Below are 7,333 nucleotides of genomic sequence, written 5' to 3' on the forward strand. Positions count from 1 at the left end.
TGAAGGCCCTGCCTGACCCTGTGCTGGATTCTGTAAGATTTCTCAGTGTGATTTGGCACTTTTCAGTAAGTCGGTAAAAAAGCATTCTCTTCCCTGACTTACAACATTGTACAGCACGTTGCTCACCGAATAATCCGCTGGTTACAGCTAGCCCACTCCATTTTTAATTTAACAGCCATAGCAAGCATACCCACTGAACTGGCACTCGATTGCAGATGGGTACCGGAACATATCTACACTGCACTGCATACCTATGTGCACACGTATGCACACACAAAGGTACATTTATAAAGCAAAAGGTTAAATGAGTGTATTTTCTCTCTCATGGCTGGATTTGTGTTTAAAGATGTTAGGGATGCTGGAAAGAATGGCTAAGACTAAGACTGAGGGGCAGTGGCTGTTGGAGCAATTTACCAGTAGGTGAACTGGATTCCCTTGCCACCTGAAGTCCTTAAATCAAGAAAGTGTATGTTTTGACAGCTGAAGTGGAGGCTGTGTGCTCAAGAATTCCTGGTTGTCCATTACATTCAGGGGCTCAAATGACCATTAATTTTTCCTTTTGGCTCTAGACTGCAGTAAGCTGTGGGATAACGTTCCCCTAGCATTCAGTGGCAGAACTCTCTCATTATCTTCAACAAGAATAAGATTGGTTTCCAAACATTGCCATGCAATAGTTGCGCTCATTTTAGCTAATACCATGATACGTGCAGAACTCAGATATGAAAAGTAGAGAGAAAAATATCCTTGATACATTTTAGTGTTTGTTACTTGTGTGTGATTGTGGAGACTATCACATACAGAAGATCTGATTGCAGTTATCAGCACAACTCTTAAAAAACAGTGCAGGGGAGAGCCCTTCGAATTGAATTAATAAGAGATTTATTTAAATATGGCATATGCAAAGTACCCCATGTAGAGAAATGCTGCTTTCGAGCCTTGATCCTGATAAGCTCTGGGCAGCTGTAGTTCCAATGTAGCTTTGAGATCGGAAGCCTTAATTTTGCACCAATTAGATTAGTGCAAACTAATTAATGTCTTGATCCTAATGAAGCACTTGAGCAAGAGAGATTCATAGCATTACTGTGAAATCCATCCCTAAGAATTTTTCTGGATTGGGACACAAATCTTTTGCAAGACTTACCTGTGTGTGGTATCTCTCAAGAAAACAAGCAGCCGTTTCAGGTGCTGCCCATGACAACTGGAGTCTGACTGACAGGGAACTTTTCCCACAGACGTGGCGCTGTCACCTGCATGCTGTTGTCAGAACACACATTGATTTGTGTGTGTGCTTCTTTTCCTCTGAACCCAGGTAACATATGCAAGTGTGTGTGTGTATAGTGGCAATGCGCAAGGACAAGATGCAGCAGACTCTGTGAGCCCGTGACAGCTCAGACTCTTGTCGCTCTAATCCTACGTAAGTGTGGCGCTACCAAACAAGAAAAGCATAAACTCTTAAATCCCATCGATGTACTATTTCCTTTTTCTAAATCCTGCTGTTTATACAAATTTTCCTCTCCAAGCATATGTATACGCACACACATATTGTTATCAGACATGTAATTATTAAACCTGAAAACAAATACTTTAACCAAAATCCAGCTTACTGCCTTGCATTAAACCACAGCCACAGGACAAACACCCAGGCCTGCCTTCAGGCAGCCTGCCAGCCCCCAAGCATCCTGCTGCAGGTCCACTTCTGCTCTCTGGCCAGAGCACATCACTCAGGTAGTGCTGAGTGATGGCAAGGCTTCCCTGTGGCAGAGCAGCGAGGATCCTCCCTGGGGCTGTCCCACCCCACAGCCGTTGTGGGGAGGGGGAGGCAGCCCAGAACAAAACAGTCCCGGGCCATTGCACAGACAAAAAGCAGTCTGCCATTGTGCTGCCTGTAACCAACCAAGCATCCTGTAGCCCACCTCTCCTGCAGAACAGCAGTGTACCTTCAGTGATGTCAAGACTGAAGCAGGAAATAAAACCAACGATGGGAAAAAATAATGTAAGCTTTTAAGTGGGAAAGCAATGGTACTTTCTTCAAAGTCTGGAATGGATTGTATTAGAAAACTTGCAAACATTGGAATAACTGTGCTACGCTCATCTTGGTTTCTTAAAGAATAGCAGAGATCAACTGTGTTATAATTTTTGGTTTCATTTAATACCATATGAACTCATGCAGGATTTTCTAATTAGCGGGTCTGTTTTAACCTACCTCAGCTAGAACGCTACTGGACCCCGGATTTCCTCTTGCATGTGCTCTTCTATGAACCTAACAGTTGTAATCACAGCATTGGCTTTGAGTATTGCCAGTCAGAGCAGTGTATGGGAATACTGTACATAAGTTGCACATAGTTTTTTATATTGGGAAACATCCCGTGATAATTTTAATACAGAAGACACTCCACTTTCACCTGTTGTATTAAAAACAAAAGGGTGTTGTTTGTTTTGGGACTGAACCTTTGTCTTTACTCCCAACTTCTGTGAAGGAAACTCAAATGAGTTTACATCTTTCCAATCTTCAGCCATTGCCAGATGTTTAAATTTAATTCTGAATGGGTTTTAGAAGTGTTTGCTGTACTCAGTTTTGGTTTTCATAGTTGCTTTGGTATCTGTTCCTGGTGTGTTATACCTTGGGGAGAACAAAGTGTGTGATACAGGTTACTAATTTCTAATGGAAATATGGACAGTAAGTAGGGACATGCTTCAGAGCTGTAGAGAAGCTTGTTATCCTCTACACATTCTAACATTCATAAAAGTAGGATACAGACCAGCTACCATTACAGTCTCCTTTTAACCTAGCGGAAATGCAAATAAAACAAAAGGAATACAGTCAGAAGCAGGTAACCTGCATTAGTAAGACTCATTTAGCCTAAGTCAAAAACCAAACAAAGTGGTTGTATGTATTGGTTGTGTACACATTCAAGGACTTGGGTTTGGCATGGCCCATAGCAATAAACCAATTACCCCAATAGAGTGTAGTCTCATGACTTCAGCTGGGTACATTTTGGTAGTATGATTAACAGAAATAATGCTTAAGTAGTTAGAATTACACTAGGAAACTAATTACTCCACATGTGAGTATTTATGCAGAGCATCCAGATGGCAGTGGCCATCTGAACATAGGCAGAGCAGAATTTTCCCTTTGCAGAACAGCATCAGGTAAGGAGAAGTGGGGCACTTCCACCTCTCTGCTCAGGCTGGAGGTAGCTTGCTTCTCTGCAGGTAACTCCCCCAAGGTCCGTCTTGTTACAAACCCAGCAGTTTGCATGTTCTTCATCTACAGCATCTCTTAAGCCAGTTTGTGTTTCTTCCAGATCCCTTCTTTAGGGGTGAGTCAGCCTTTAGTCCTATGGTCCTTGCAGAAACTGTGTTGCTGACTGTCCAGGGAGAACCCAGGGGGCTGAAGAGTAGCATAGATACCCAAGGGGACCAACTTTGGATGCTCTTACTTCCTTTTGATTCCTTGAGGTATTTGTGCAGCTCTCTGGGACTCCAAGCTCCTCCCGTACCTGGACCCGCACAGATCTGCCTTTCATGGGACTCTTCTGCTCCTAGAGGCCAGGCTGCTCCTTATAAGCAGGAGAGCAGAGCCTTTTGCACTGGGATGAACCCCATCCACCATGGTACAGACCCCACATAAGGTAGCTGTAAATTGTCTTTAATGTTTTAAAAAACCCCCACAAACACAAACAAACAAGCCCTCCTCTAATAAACATAACAAAGCTTGACTTCTGCATACACCAGTTTGGAACCTCTGCACAGCTGCTAAATAAATACAGTAGGCAAACTTTCTGTCCTGCAGAGCAACGAGGGACTCTTAGTTTTCATCTACCCCTGTGAACCCCAACCTTAGCCTTTATAAACCTTCTTCCTGGCTCTTTCCTCTGCAAATTTCCCTGTTTAGTGGGAATGAACAGAAGTGTGGCATCAGGAGCATTGTCAGACTTCCCAAGGCATGCAATGCTACACAAGTTCCACTCCCTTCTTTTCCCTCATCAACTCAAAAAGAGCTCACAAGAAGATCCCTTATTAAGAGTTAATGTCAATATGAGCACAGGCCTAGCTGACAATCCCTTACTACTGCTGTGGAAAGGTATGTGCTATAAAATAAACGTCAGTGAGGACAGCAACATACTGTGATATACCATGAATTTGGAAAGCAATTTGGCTTCTAAAAACATAGAAAAGAGAGGCAAACAGCACGGTCACCTATAACCTCCTCAGTTAAGATACACAGAGGAAAATATATTGGACTGAACAAAATAAATAAAATAAAAAAAGCATGAGCTTACATATATCAGAGTTTAAGAGGAAAAGTATTAAATGTAATTTATTATATGCATAATGTTTCATCGTGTTGTAAATAACGCCATGATAGTGTATTGCTGTAGTTTGTTCTTGGCTGGTGATAAGAGTTCTGTCGTAGTACTGTGTAAGCTTTTGTTTTTATTTTGTTTGGGTTTTTTTTCCAAAGTGTAGTTGGTAAAGATGGCAGAGAGCACCCAGTACTCTGGTTTCCAAGTTGTTCTAGAGCAAGAAGAAATGTGAGATGCAGCTTCTTCTTTCTTTCTTACATCATAATATTTCTTAAACAAGGTAGGAGAGAGATGTGATCAAGGCTAAGCTGCCACTACCACCGAAAGAAAAACACCATGTTTGTGACTGCCAACAAGAGGTAGTGCATTTTTGGACCACAATTCAGATTATCCATTCCTGAGAGAAGGGATGTGAAGTACCAACAACCTGGTAACAGCAGCTTTCTGGTGCCATCTAGTACATCCTTTGCTCACAAACAGAAAGATGAGGAAGGAGAGTTGTTAGACCTAATCTCAGGCCTTACCAGCTTTGCAGCATTCTGCTTAAATAGCAAAGTCAAGAATTCAACTTTGAACCAGGCAAGATAATATGAAAACCCCAAGCATCTTGGCTAGATCAACTTTGGAAGAGAGATTACAGTTTCAAGTCCTTCAACAGATTATGGTAACAAATCAACCACATTGCAAATGTGAAGGGCACTTGTCACTGAAAATTACCAAACAAAGATGGAGAGTCTTTTATTTTATTATTTTTTTTAAAAAGTGAGCTGCTTCTAGTTTTTACTGACAACATTTCTGGTGATTCCTCTGCTCAGCTCTACTGAACACTGCACACACACAACTGGCTGGAGCAGCAGCCTGAAGCACAAATCCATGATGAATAAAACGCACTCGGGTCTTCTTACGTGTAGAAGCCCATATGCAAGCCACAGAGACTACACGTGCGGGGCTCCTGCACCTTTGCACAATACAGGAGACAGACGTGCGTTTTACTGACAGAGGCACTCAGCAGCATTTTCCCTTTCTGTTAAGCGACCTTTTTGTTACATTTGTTATTGCAAAGAGATCCAAGCAGAATTAATTAAAAAATTATTTTTTATGGTAATAGGAAGATTTCTAACATTTTCTTGTGAAGCAGTAGATAGAAATATTCCTGGATCCCAATTGCATTCCTTCATCCTCCACCTCCCTTAAATGTTGTCAATAAAAACACTAACCTTTCTAGGTAGCATGGTGAGAAGACATTATGTGATGAATATTAAAAATAAATGCATGAGGTAAACCTGCTGTTATTTCTGATTGTTATATGAAGCATGAATAACACTAATTTAAATGTTGGCAACCAAAAAAGTGCAAAGGAATAAGATAACGGTGTTCACTTCTGGTTAAATGAAAGACGAGATGTTGTTTCTGTGTTTTCTTCTTAACCACGACATTTTTTTCTTTATCGTCATTTCCCATAGCTTATATTAATTTGGAGCTGGTGAAATATACATCTCTGCTGTATGTGTTTGTCACCAGATCAAGAGGAAAATACAAACTTTTTATAATTTTGTACCTGTAGCAAACGTTTGTATTTTTTGAATTGGAAACAAACTGCTTTTTGTCTTTCCGTCCGACTAAAACTTTGTGTATTATTATTATCCTTTTGGAAAATCTGACACATGAGTTTATGCTGTTTTACAGTTTCTAAATAAATTCTTAAAACATTGCCAACAAATTCAGCATCTGTACCCTATTTATTATTACAAATTATTACCAAACAATACTATGCCATAATGTAGATGAGGCACTCGCGCAGGATGCACGCCTACCTCTTAACTGTTGATACCTGCTTTGTTACCACAGTCAGAAATAATCCAGTAGCTGGAGAAAGCCAAGAGTCCTCCCTCAGAGCAACCATCTGTGCCTCAACTTCAGACGTACCCTGGATTCGGTGGCATGAAACACCACTCCTTCTCGGCACCACTCCGTTAGCTCTGTCTCATGTTGGTTATAGGGTACCTGGGGATGTTATTTAGCTCCAACCCATCTTAGACACTTTGGGTGATTTCCCAGTCTCCAGGAACTTCTGACACTGGAGTAAGCAGAGTCTGGAAATAACTGTGACACCAGCAGGAACGGATTGGAAAGGCCTTCGGGTAAATGTAAAAGTCAGACTGGGCAGAAAGCTTGTCAGGGCAGGAAAGACACAACTTTGTGAGAGGGTATAAAATGACGTATCATCTTGGAGCTGCACACCTCTATCCAACAGATGCAGCACACTCAGCCCCTGCAAAAGGCACTCATTGAAGCTTTATGACCTTCATAAATGTCTGTTAATAAAGCAGAATAAAGCATGCCGACACACTAACAGCAATGCCAGGGTAAGAAACAGAAACCCAGCCAAAACAATCAGAAGTAAGTACAGACAAGAGTGTGGAGACACCATCCATCGTGGCCTTTTTTTTTCCCCCTGCAAGGAAAGATAATCACAATGGTTTTAGCATATGGCGAACTGGGAATAAAGCTGTCACAGGAAAAGGCATGTGAAAGAGAGCAGATCAGGAGAAATCCTTGCGTTCTTCCTTTATCCCTCATTCCTCTATTTGACTGCAGGTAGAGGGCAAAATAAGAGGGACCCTGCTCACCCTTGCCCATAATCAATCAATTATTTAGTCAACACTGGCTTCCATGCATCAGTACATGCTCCAAAAGCAACATAGCTTGCTGCCTGAACATACAGTTACATACTCTGTTAATTAATAACACAGGCCAATCCAGAGAAACACTAGATGCATAACAGGTTCTCAACAGTTTTGTTTGCCAAATGTTGGTTGTTATCATTTTTGTTAATGCATCTAGTAGCAAAACAGGACTGAAGATACCATATTTACCCGAGAACAGCATCCTACAAGGGTGTAGCATGGCCAGCTCAAATGACCTTGGGGATTTGATATTAAAAAAAGCAACCTATCACCATATAACAGAAACCTTTCATAACGCATACACACACACCAATGTTAAATGAGTGAGAAAATGCAAAA

Source organism: Nyctibius grandis, chromosome 1, assembly GCF_013368605.1.
Source record: "Nyctibius grandis isolate bNycGra1 chromosome 1, bNycGra1.pri, whole genome shotgun sequence".
Classification (NCBI taxonomy): Eukaryota; Metazoa; Chordata; class Aves; order Nyctibiiformes; family Nyctibiidae; genus Nyctibius; species Nyctibius grandis.